The sequence below is a fragment of the Prinia subflava genome, chromosome 10, assembly GCF_021018805.1.
Source record: "Prinia subflava isolate CZ2003 ecotype Zambia chromosome 10, Cam_Psub_1.2, whole genome shotgun sequence".
Lineage (NCBI taxonomy): Eukaryota > Metazoa > Chordata > Aves > Passeriformes > Cisticolidae > Prinia > Prinia subflava.
The window spans coordinates 15,570,564-15,582,290 of record NC_086256.1 but is presented as its reverse complement, the minus strand read 5'-3'; the positions used below and the strand labels follow the sequence as shown (position 1 = coordinate 15,582,290).

General features: G+C 48.1%; 1 long non-coding RNA gene across 1 annotated transcript; it reads right to left on the bottom strand.

Moving 5' to 3' along the window:
* Positions 1-2,626: 2,626 nt before the first annotated feature.
* On the bottom strand, positions 2,627-10,059 carry LOC134555494 (uncharacterized). The gene is made up of 4 exons (XR_010081438.1): positions 9,688-10,059; positions 8,989-9,254; positions 5,946-6,115; positions 2,627-2,916 (listed from the first exon to the last, which is right to left on the bottom strand). It is a non-coding gene; the product is annotated as an uncharacterized LOC134555494 (long non-coding RNA).
* Positions 10,060-11,727: the final 1,668 nt, after the last annotated feature.

Genomic DNA, 11,727 nt, shown 5'->3' with positions numbered 1-11,727 from the left:
GCCCAGGCAGGAATCACTGTTGAAATGTTGAGGACCTTCAGATCTTTAGAGCCAGCGGGCTGGGAGTCAGGGTTAGTCTGTGCCAGTCCACTGACTCCACTCAGCTCTTCCTATTTTCCTAATTTTGCACTTTACTGCTTCTGGTCTCTGCCCCTTCTGCTCACCACCATTTCCATAAATACTAAATGCTAAACATGGAGACTGAATAGGAAATAAAAAGTAAAAACCTGTCATAATCAGAATTAGCAGGATAAGACCAAAAGAAGCTTTCAGGTGTCACACTTTGTCCAGCCCTGCTCTCTGGAACAATTTCCCTGCTTTCCCCAGGACTTTTCAGTCTGTTATTTCTTTCTTCAAATCATGGTTTAAAGCCCTTCCTTCCCCTTCAGATCTCAATTGTCTTTCTCAGTGAAATAGCTGTGGCTTCATGTGCAAATGGAGTGACACAAACCTAAGTGCCCTACCTGGATCTAGGACAATGGTGGCCTTTAAAGAAATGGCAAGCCAGTTATCTTCAGAGTGCCGAGCTGTACCTGTGCTAGCACTTCACCTTTACTTCCCCAATCACATAGGTACAATGGTTAGACCTTGCTGATTTTGTTATTCCTTTGGAATAAGTTTCTTTAAAATAGCCAAGCCACAAGGGCGTAATGAGGTGCACAGCTGGGCAAAGCTTTCTGAGCAGCAGGAGGAAAAAGAAAGAACATATGTGGGAACCAAAATGCTCTGAGCCTGCAAATGACTGATCTCCAGTCATTCAAATGGCTAAGATTAAGGACTCACCTAACTAGATCAGAAAAAAACCAGAAAACACCCCCCTCCCAAAAAACAAAAAAAAACCCCAAAAAACCAAAAAACCCCAAAATTAAACTAAAAATACCAACAACAAAAACAACAAAAAAACCACCCAACCACCAAAAAAAGCCCCGAAATTTGAGGAATATCAGGCAAAAACAGCAGGGAAAAAAAAGAGGGGTAAGGGAGTAATATTTGTATCTTACATGTTGCATTTTCTCTCTACATTCCTATTTTATCATGGAGCAAAGAAACCACCAGTCATTCTGTAGGACACTATAGAATTCTTATTTTAAAATGAAGCTCCTTAATCAGGGACCCAGACGTACTTACTTAGAGCTTTTTTCCCACCTCAAGAACTGCAAAAGGGCTGAGGTTTTTTGTGCCTGGGAGCCTACAAAACCCAGACTTGCCAACACAGCACTAAAATAAGTTGATTTTGCTTGAAAAGGGCTATATTAATCTTCTTACTTTAAATGCAGAACTTTCTGCTAGTTATGTATACATATTATAGGTCAAACAAAATCAATTGCTCCATTCTATCAATTCTAGCCAAACATAGCAACAACAATTCACCTCTGAAATCCGCTTCCCAATACTTTTTCAAATACAATGACAATAAACCAAAGTATCCCAGTCACTAAAGCTTCCACACTTAGATATCCACTGTCAGTCTAGCATCACACTGTCCACTCTAACATTACACACCTTAAAGATTCCAAGTATTCCTGTGATTCCTATGCACAGCCACCATGGCATTCAGCATGCTAACTTTAAAACCTGCTTTATCTCCTGTTCCAAAGACTGATACAAAGGAGGAGCGTTGCACACACATGCAATGAAAGGGAAGAGGTTTACACTCATGTCCAAATAATTTGTTTTCTCTGCATTTAACTTGAATATAAATTAATTGGAGAAAGCACTGGTAATATTTTTATATATTAGAGGGCATAAGAGCAGCAAATTCCCTGCCAATGCTGTATAGCCACCACAAAACATATACCTCCCCCAGCCTCAAATACCTTCAACTTATTACCATTTAGAAATAGGTAGAGGAAGAAGGAAGGTCTGATCACGCCTTAACATAAAATAACGTTTTGCTTTGTCAGGTTAATTATACGTTATGACATCAGAAACTGAAATTAGCAAGCAATTTTCCCTTGGGTTGCCCAGAGACTGTAGAATGAATCATGCCTGCTCTTGTGCTGCACCCGGGACCATGGAGAACAAGGGATAGAAAGACCAACATATTTATTTCCTTGCTCTGATCTCTGAGGCTAGGGAGTCAGAGCCATGATCTGGCTTTGTAGGGGCTGTGATGTGGCTGCCTGGTATTGCTGTCATCCCAAGTGTGGCAGAAATGGCCATCAGCTTCCAATGGCTGCATTTCCACTGCTACAAAGGCACAGTCACTGCTTTGCTTTGATCCTGGTGTGAACCCATGGCACCAGAGTTTCTCAAAATCTCACTGAAACTTTCTGAAATTAATTTGGCATGTCAACAGTGTTCAACACAGGGTATTCTCCTCAGAAAAAATACAGCCAGACCTTTTAGCCAGACCTAAATACACAGAGAACACTCTCCAAGTAACTAAGACACCCTCCTCCTCCTTACAGCTATTTAACACAAGATACCCTGAAGTTAGCCTAAATCTTAGAAAGAGCCCTCAAACACATCTTTTGCTTGTCTCATGCTGGTTTTTTTATACTTAAAGTTCTCCTGGCATTTTGTTCCCATGGTGGCTGCTTTCAAACTAGTCCCGCTCTCAGGCCCCTTTTCCTCTCACCCATTCACGCTGTTTAAAGCTCCCTACCTGGCGCAGCAGAGCATCCTGCAGTTCTCTCTGTCCCCCCTGCCCGGCTCCCTCCTCCGGGGCTGCTCCCGCTGCTCTTCCTCTCGCGGAGCTCCCTCTGCTGTTGGATGCCGCTGCGAGCCCGCGGAAAGCCGAGCGCTGCTGGGGGGCGGTGGATCTCCGGCCGGGCGGGGTAAAAGCAGCAGCATCCTTGCTGGACACCCGCACGGTTGTTCTTTCTGTCCCAGTGTCAGAGCAAGAGGAAAAATTGCCTTTATGTTCTGTCTGCAGCTGTTTAGCGTGGACATGAGCACAGTGGTGTGGAGTAGCTGCAGAACCAAAGTGCAGATTAATTACAAGAGATACTATAGGACAAGAAGGGAAAACTCTGCCAAAATTAATGAGTGAAAATTTTGCACTTTACTGCTTCAGATTAATGAGTGAAAAATAAGGCCCCAGCCTGTGAAAGCCATGTGCTTTTTCTGTCTGCTGTAGGCAGACTCGTACTGTGACAGCCCTGCTGGAGGGCACCTACCCACTGGAGGTGTGTGCCAGCTGCAGCAGGCCATGCTGAGCCAGGATAGGGGAGATTGAAGCCCCCGGCCCATGGCACATGGGCATGAGGAGGGGGCATGCTCACTCTCCCATCGCTCCCTGCAGAGCTATCCCCTCGCCATGTGGCACACAGGCACCTCACTGCTGGCTCTGGCTCTGCTGCACTTTGGGGTTCCTAGGATGGGAGAAAGGGAGCACAAAACACCCATTTAGCAGCAGTGAGGGGGCCGGGCCTGAAAACCTGCCAGTAGCTTGTGCTGGTTTCTTCAGGGGCAGAGCCCAGCTGCCCTGGTGCCCAGGTTGGTGCACAGCTCCACTCCCACTCTGAGGAGTGTGACACGGAAACACACCGAGCTGTCCCCTGCTAACGCTGCCACCTTGGCACACTTGTTGCATTTGCCTTCCTATGTTGCCATAGGAACTACAGCCCCAGCATCTGCTCCTGCTGCTCCCTGCCACACTGCCTCTGCACCCCACTGGGCTCAGCCCACTTCTGCTCCTCTGCCAGCCTGATCATGCCTCCCCCTCACTCACGAACTCCCTGCCTCATCCTCTTTTTTTGGGTGACAATCAGATTACTGCTGTAGCAGTTAATTATTTCATTAGTTATAATTTTCCTATTCATTTGTCTTTCCCCTTCCCTCCCACCTTGGAATAATTCCATCTCTCCATCCTTTCCACCTTCACACACACTACCTCTGCTGTCTGACTCCCATCCCCTTGTCTCTTTCACTCCTCAGCCACACAAAGCTTTGCTGCACTGCTCCACCCTTTCCTTCCTCTTTATCTCACTACTCACATCTTCTGTGCTCTCTCCTTAAATCTCTTGCTCCATCCTCTCTCCCAGTCCTCCTACAGTTTCCTTCACTTTAGACCCCCTGCCTACCACTTCAGGTTACTGCTTCATACTAGTCTGCTCTTTCTTCTACCCCTGTGCAGGGCTACTGCCAGCTTTTCCCAGGTCTGAGCCAGCCTTGTTCCTCTCCTGTACTCTCCCTGGCTCATACACAGTCAACAGCATTACCCGTTCTCTGCTCCTGTTTATCCATATACTCCAGAAACTGTCTCTTCTGCCACCTTCTTTGGCCTTACTCAATCCTTCACAGCTCTGAATTCTCACTTTCCTCCAGGCTCCTTTATCAATACCTTCGAGGTAAGCACCTTATAATATCCCCTTGTTCCTAAATCCCACCCTTATACACCTTTCTTCTTCCTTGTCCTCTGAATGGGAGAATCCAGCCAGCACCACAGCTGACTCTACCCTCAGCCTAACAACCCTGATCTATACCTTTATTCCAGAGCTTGCACCATTAAGTTTCACAACCTCTCATTCCTCCACCTCTATCCCCATCCCTCTGGTTGTTTTGCTGCTTCTGATGCCATTGGTTGCAAATTCCCTTTCAAGCTGTATTCCTTCCTGTCCTATGAAACTGCTTTTCTGCTGCCTTCTTTCTTTCCACAAGGACCTTTGGACCAGGACTCCAGTGTCCTCCTTCTATACCCACCCCAGGCACATTATTCATCCTTCCTTGTCCTCATCTGTTCCCTGCCCTCTCCACATGGGAGCCTCCAGCAACCCTATCTACTCCTTCCTCCCATATGAAGGACACAAATCTGCTGGGTGAACTTCTGGAGACCACCTCATGTGTCTGGAGGGCTTCAGCTAACATCTACATCTCTGCTGTCCCCACTCCTGCTGGGTGTCTCTCCACCTTGCATCTCAGCCAACCCCTATCCTTCCCTACATGAACCGAGTGCTGCTAACACCACCTCCTCTGAGCCTTTCCCTTGCAAGTCCCCTGCATTTGCATACTCTGTTCTCTTACTAGAAACATCACTCTTTCTTGCTCTGTTTCTTTTGCTTCCACTTCTTCAGCCTCATTTCACCACCACAAAACCACCAGTGGTCATGAAAGGGTAACATTTAAACTGTTGCTGCAGGACGTGCAGGAGGTGCTCATATGGGAGAGCACATAAGGATGCTCTAAAGGCAAGGAATTTTCCACTTGTATTATATTTTCATACATACTTCAGACCATCTGTGAAAAGCTGTAAAATGACTAGTTGGAGCATATTATAAAATGGTGTTATTTTACTTAAAACATTAATTTAGCAGACTCAGATCTGAAAACTCAGAAAAACGTGAACAGTTTTCTTGTGCTTCCCAATTTTGCTCATCTTTTAACAACACCAAGGTCTCATAGTTTAATGTGCCCCAGAGTGTTCCCCTACTGTCTGTGGCTCTTGAACCCACATTTGGCTGCTAGCTTGGCATGTGTTACATTTTTCTGTAGTCTCAGGTCCACATGTGCTTGTTAATGCAGCCTGGAGTAATGTGCATGTGTATTCTCAAGTAAGCAAAAGTGAGGCAACACTTCATAATTTTGTAATGACATCTCTGGACCCTGAGATCAGTACATTACCAAGTCTTTTTTTGGCTTGTTTGCAGTGTTCTTTTGGGTGCTTTTTGCATACTGTGTTGTCCTGCTATCTATATATTTGGACTCAAATTTCCAGCTTTGAACATTCCCTGTCCATTTGAACAGCATCCTGGATACACTCAGAGTTAGTTTTGTGACCATCCCTTTCCTGCTTCCCTATATCTGAGAAAGCTTCTTTTATCTATCTAGTTTCCAAACACCATTTTGTGGCAATTCTGGCCTGGAGGAGACTGGCAGCTCTACGTTCCTGGCTTTCCCAATACTTTAGTTCCAAACTTCTGGGAAAAGAGACTGTCTGTGCTGTTAGCCCTCAACTGCCTTTTTTTTTTTTCCTGCTTCTTGTATAGAGCAGCTTGTCTTACCTGTGCTTACTGCAGAATTTCTTCTTCACGTCCGAATACCGGTTGTTGAACATATTTTTAAACACTTCTTGCACACCCTCTATGTGTGTGCCTTTCCTTGTGCTATCAATAAGTTCTTTTGTATTTCCCCTTCAAAACCAGCCATTCATATCTTTCCTGTATGAGTTCCACTGCAAAACAAATTTAGGTTAGTGCAATAGAGTGTGAGGGATGGGTACCCCAACTTTCAAATTACACAACCCTGTGCTTGATGCTGCTGTGGCATGAGCTCTACTGGTACTCACATACACTGTCCCCCTGATCTGCAGGTGCTTCCACTGCTAACCCCTTTGCTTGGATTGCTAATCAATAAGTCTGAGTATTTCCAAAATGAGTATTAAATGTTACTAAATTCACAGTAAGTCCACTGAAAACAGCCTAACTTTTCCAGTTTATGCCCGCTTACTATGCCACTTTCCCTAGGTTTCCTGCAGCGACAGTGGTCCATCCCAGTACCTCCAGAGACACAACCTTCACATACATCGAGCTCCTACACATTAATTGTGGTGGGAGTAGCTGGCTCCAGTGGGCAATGTTTTTCACTCAGAGCTTGTTTGCAGAACCAGAAATTAATCTCCAGGGGTTGAAGACAGTCCCACAGCCTCATGCCCAACCCCAGGGAATCCACGTTCCCCCCTAATTTTATAACTAGGTTTTGTTTCACACATAAATCTCTTGACAACAAGTAGCAGCTGCACAAAGCAGTGGCAGCAGTGAGTGAACCAGGATGTTTCTGGTGCAAGAGGGAAGAACCTGAAATGCACCTATGGAAGAACTCCAGGAAGGATTGGACAGTCAGTGTCTTGTGATTAAATTGTACTGCGCATCAGGACTTCTCAGATGGGAAGCACCGTCTAATTTTGGAAGTCTGGAAATTAGGATTGGGAATAGAAAAGGGAGGTGCTGTGACTAACACCTTCCTCCAGGGGGAAGAGTGCACTAGAAAAGGACAGACAATTGCAGCATGCCAGGGAACAGATAAACCCTTCGAAGCACAGGTTCTGTTCCTGCAATATTCCCCGTTACATTTTCCATCCTAAGTCCAATATTTCTATGTGCACTGGCCAACTCTTTGTGGTAACATCAGACATCAGGCAAAAGTTTCTTTCTATTGTCTTTGTATTTCCCAAAGGACCTTTGGTTTAAGTTTCTTTGCCAGCAAATAAGCAGCAAAAGCAGTTGACAGATCAAGATCAGTGATGATGGTAGGAATGAGCTGACCATATTGGTGGTTGCTGTTTATTCTTCTCTAAACAACAAACAACCAGTTTTCCCAGAGCTGCTTGAACAGGAAGGAAGAGCTGATCTCTGCTTTAAGCATGTAATGAATAGGGATGAAGTCCCAACTTGAGGGCTGGGGGTAGATGAAGATCCCTTAGAGTACGACCCAGTTCACTCTTTTTGTGTTACTTACTCCTGTATGAACTTCCTAAATCTAGGTGAGCAGAATGTCTCAGAAATAGTGGCTGGTTTGCTTGGTTTGCCAGGGGGAAGGACGAGGTGAGCTCCACACTGCTGGTGTCCAGGCTGCCAGGGACACAAGCAAAGGAGGGTGCTCTTCTCCCCTTCTGCTTGCCTGCACACAGCAGGTAGGCTGTGTCCTTACCTCCTCCTCATGCGTTTGGAAAGGAGGAGCAGAGGGGAGGTGGTCTTTCCACCCAACTCAATTAGCAGAGCCACCGCGTACAGCAAAATTCCCAAATCATTGGTGTAAGACCCTTATATTTCCCTTTCACAGAGCTGGACCATTTGGAAAAGAGGCAAGTCACTATACCCATGGACAGGCTTGTTGTGTTGTCTGTAGCAAATCCATGGCTGGATTGGAGTTTGTCTCAAAGCTAACACAAAATCTGCCTTTGAAGGGCAGCAGGCATTAAAGTGGAGCGGTACATGCACCTCTGGGATGCCAACCTGCCAGGTCTCACCTGCTTTGGGCACCACTGGTTTGGGTTTGCTCAGTGTGGTACAAGAATTTTGAGAACATAGAAAAGCAAGAATGGATCAGACACACACAGTTGCTAAATCTCCACTTTGCTCTTTCAAGATTTTTCCCCAGTCCACTCACTTGAGTTTTGTGGATGTTCTCTCACTGTTCCAATTCAAGTATGCACAGGCTTGAAAAATGCTGATGCAGGTCTTTGAAAACCCTGAATGCAACCAGTGGAGAAGACTGAACTCTTCCACCTGCACAGGCACGATTGTGTGTTGACACCTGCACACCAAAGCTTATGGATTCATTTTCTGGCTCTAGGAATTTGAAGGTAGGATGCAGCATTTTACTGCATCTCTGGTAAATCAGTGCCTGGCACAGCTTCACAAAGGACATGGGTCAGCAGCCAGAAGGGCTTGCAGACATAACGTGGGACCATGAGAGACCACTCTTCTGCTGGAATAACAACTCGAGGTAAAGCAGGATATTGTCAACAGCAAGACTTTCATGATCTCTGTGGAAGTCAAGCAAACCTTAATTTGCTCTGAAAACATCCCATGACACTGTTTATACGTTGCACTTGCAGAAGCTCTACCTTTAAGAAACACAATGATACTTTTATTACAAACCTGGAAAACCACATGCTTTGAAAGAATAGCTCATTTTAGAGCTATTCTTCAGTTGGGGTAGCTGTATGCAAAAGAACCACAGAAAACTGCATGGGTACACAATCCAGATAGATCACATGGAGAGCACTGAAGGGAAATACAGGCCTCCCTTTCTTCCCATCATTGTGTTTGGAATATGTTTCCAATTGCACTAGTCACAAAGCAATCAAAGAAAATTGTCTACAGTGGCAAACTGAAGATGCCCTATCAGACCACATTACAGGGTGCTGCACAGTATTGAATCCTTAGTCACAACAGAAAAAACAACATCCACATGACTGTAGGCCACAATGCACTCAATTTCCATATGTCGTAACAGAAAAGAGAGCACAGATCTTCAAAGAAAATCAAATCTGTCTTTGGAGGATGCCCACTAACAGATTTCTTCCCCCTCTTACATCCTTACCCAGCATTCCACCTTCCCTTGCATGAAGTGGGGAAGAAGGGAGGCCATTCCCTGCAGCACCCAAGAGGCAAAGAGCTCATCAGCCAGAGACTTCTGGCAAGCTCCAGTTCCTGCACCCCATCCTTCATCATCCATCACCCGTGTTAGTAGGCTGTTCCCTAGGTTTGAGGGCAAACAAACACTTTGCTGACATCGTTTTGCGTGTGCAACATTTAGCATTCCCAGTCTTGGTCTGCTTGCCTGGATGTCTGCTGGTTTAAACAGTTCTGCAAAGGAAGACCAAAGCAAAATTATTAAACAATGCAGTCATGGCCTCATGGTAACAGAACAGCTGGGGCTGGTCACCATCACAAGGAGCAGCCTGGCCTAAGAGGGCTCAGGACCTGCCGTGGGAGCTATGAATAAATTATCTGGAAGAAGAAAGAGAACCAGTAACCAGTAACAGTTTTCTGTCAGGCTCCAAAATCCATCAGAGATGACTGAAGACTGTTACTGCTGTCTTCCAGTACTTGTTATAAAATGACTGCTATATCTAGCACTAAGAAACACTCTGTTTTTCAAAAGGTCACTCTTGCAGCATGAGCAGAATAATTAAAAAACTGCAAAGGAAAAATGCTTCCTTTTTGTTATGGCAAAGATACTTTGAAGATGGTCAGGCTAGAGAAGTAAACTCTCCTCAAGCTACAGCTGTTTTCTGACCTGAATGAGAGCTCCACGCAGACCACCCCAGTGAGTGCTGCACAGCGTCTGCTGAGCCTCTGGGAAGGTGTTTCCGCAGAAATGCGTCCCTTTGCTTAACGGGCCAGGTGCTCAGGCAGGCAGAACTCCCGCTGGAAGGGTTCACAACCCGGCCGAAATCCTGAAATCCCACCAGAGGGTGGTGGGGCGAGTGCGCTAAAGACTCCCGAAACGCTGGCAAATGGCGGGTAGAGCTCGCCTGCCCTGCCCCTACAGCAGGTGCCACTGCGGGGCCTCGCACAGCTCAGCACGGCTCCGCACAGCTCAGCACGGCTCAGCACGGCCCCGCACGGCTCAGCACGGCCCCGCACAGCTCAGCACAGCTCAGCACAGCTCAGCACGGCTCCGCACGGCCCCGCACAGCTCAGCACGGCCCCGCACGGCTCAGCAGGGCCCCGCACAGCTCAGCACAGCTCAGCACAGCTCAGCACGGCTCCGCACGGCTCAGCAGGGCCCCGCACAGCTCAGCACGGCCCCGCACAGCCCCGCACAGCTCAGCACGGCCCCGCACGGCCCCGCACAGCTCAGCACGGCCCCGCACAGCTCAGCACAGCTCAGCACGGCCCCGCACAGCCCCGCACAGCTCAGCACGGCCCCGCACGGCTCAGCACAGCTCAGCACGGCCCCGCACGGCCCCGCACGGCCCGGCCGCACTGCGGGCAGGACCCGTGCGGGCCCCGTGGGCCGCGCCCGCCGCCCTGGTGGAGCTGCGGCCCGCGGCCGGGGCCGGTGGGCAGGAGGCTCCCGGGGCCGGTGGGCGGGAGGCTCCCGGGGCCGGTCGGCAGGAGGCTCCCGGGGCCGGTGGGCGGGAGGCTCCCGGGGCCGGTGGGCGGGAGGCTCCCGGGGCCGGTCGGCAGGAGGCTCCCGGGGCCCGGTGGGCGGGAGGCTCCCGGGGCCCGGTCGGCGGGAGGCTCCCGGGGCCGGTGGGCGGGAGGCTCCCGGGGCCGTGCCAGGGCAGCGCCGCGGGGCCGGGGCAGCGCTGGCGCTCGGCCACCCGCGCCCAGCCCCGGCCAGCCCGCCCCGCTCCCGCCGAACTAGACGAACCTCTCCAATCACTCTGCTGCAAGGGCATCCACATAAGGGCTTGCATCAGTAGAGTTCGGATGGTGTGGGACAGCCTATGCATTCAGACTGAAACATTCAGACTCTTTGTTTCAAGGCCTTTCTGGGCATCATGAACATGCACTGCCCAGAGGAAGAAGGGTTTTCCTTTGTAGAACTCTATTCAGATCTCCACACGTTGCTAGAAATCTATCTCCGTATATTAATGGCTTCGTTTCAAACTACTTCCTTTTTAGCAGCAAAGAAAATCAATAGGAGATGCCCATATGATATGATTACATGTAAAAATGACATATAATTATAGAATGACCCAGTTCCCACTTAGTGAGGCTGCACACAGCTGTCCATAGAGTTAGGGCACAGCTGATCTTAAAGTGCCTTCCAATCCAAATCATTCTGTGATTTCCAGAGCAATGCAACTGTCTCCACCAGCCTTGGCCACATGTTGAGGTTTGCCTACTGGGTCTGCTTCTGTGTATTGTCCAGCTGAGAAACTTTCTGCTTGTTCAACTGAATTATTTTCCTAGTATTTTGGAAAGACTCAGCTATTGTCCAGCTTGACCTCAAAGTTGCTTTCTCAGAGAGTGCCATCCTTTTTCTCCTTCCAGAAAGCTTTGGTGTTGTATGAAGGATCTCCAGTTTCTCTTCAGTCTCTAATGTGAATTTCTACTCAGGGTTTGTTGTTGTTGTTTTGTGTTTGGTTTTTTTTCTGGCTGCTCAATTGGACCCTAAGCCTTCCTGCAATTCAGTGATCTGAGAATCTCTGTCACTGTTTCCATCTCGACTGCTTCCTCCTCCTTCTTCACTGGGGTGCTCACAGCTCTTCCTTCCTGGGCAGACCCCTGTGCCCCCAGGCTGTGCCTGCAGATGCAGAATCTCCCTCCTGCTCTAGGCACCCTGTCTCCAGCTCCTGTCATGGTTGTCCTCCCTGAATTACAG